At 38.6% G+C, this 780-nt stretch overlaps 1 protein-coding gene across 13 annotated transcripts in view; it reads left to right on the top strand.

Annotated features, from left to right (window-relative positions):
* LOC107693969 (disks large homolog 2-like) overlaps positions 1–780 on the top strand; it is a 210592-nt gene that overhangs the window by 53416 nt on the left and 156396 nt on the right. The window lies entirely within an intron of this gene.

The following is a 780-nucleotide window of genomic DNA, read 5'->3' on the forward strand; positions in this document are numbered from 1 at the left end:
GCAGTTGAATCTTCTGTTTATTCAGCTGCAGTGATAGGCATTTTCTGGGTTTCTTCTGCGAGGCATATTTGGAGTTTCAGCGCGAGAGCGCCCTCTGGCCTTTGGATGGAGATTTACTGCTGATCACAGAACCGTGCTTCACTGAAAGATACGCATGACAATCGCCGCTTCTGTCGAATCGCGATCTCGATTCCATTTCAATTTATCGTGCAGCCCTACTCAGTTGGGTTTATTTATAACTCATGGAAACATACAGATTAGTGTATTTAATTTGATGTGAAGTGTTTTAAAGTAGTAAATCACTTAGAATGGACCGAGTAGCTTAATTTTGGATGTGTATACACTCCATATAAATGCAAATCTATATTATAACCAGGGCTCTGAACCGGTTCAAGGAACGAAAACGAAAACTGGAAACGAACGAAATTTTAACAGTAAGAGAAACAGAAACAAAATCAAATTTTATTGTTCCGAACAGAATCGAAAATTTAAAATGGCCATTAACCGGTTAATAACGTTATTTTATCATTCCATTTAATATTTGAAATTTGCTGTCAACCAATCATGAATTCAAGTAGTACGGCCTGCAAATGTGACGCTGACGCATCGAGCGAGTGAAATACCCGCCTGCACTCAGCTGTTAACTCATCATAGGTAAGTCGCAATGGCAATGCATTAGAGTTTATCTGAAGATAATGTAAGATGGATTCAACAGATCACACGCACCTGCTATGGAAGCATATAGGTAGCGAAATTCAATTTAAAATGCAATATGCAAAG

The sequence above is a fragment of the Sinocyclocheilus anshuiensis genome, unplaced genomic scaffold, assembly GCF_001515605.1.
Source record: "Sinocyclocheilus anshuiensis isolate Anshui unplaced genomic scaffold, SAMN03320099.WGS_v1.1 scaffold694, whole genome shotgun sequence".
In the NCBI taxonomy this organism is placed as follows: Eukaryota; Metazoa; Chordata; class Actinopteri; order Cypriniformes; family Cyprinidae; genus Sinocyclocheilus; species Sinocyclocheilus anshuiensis.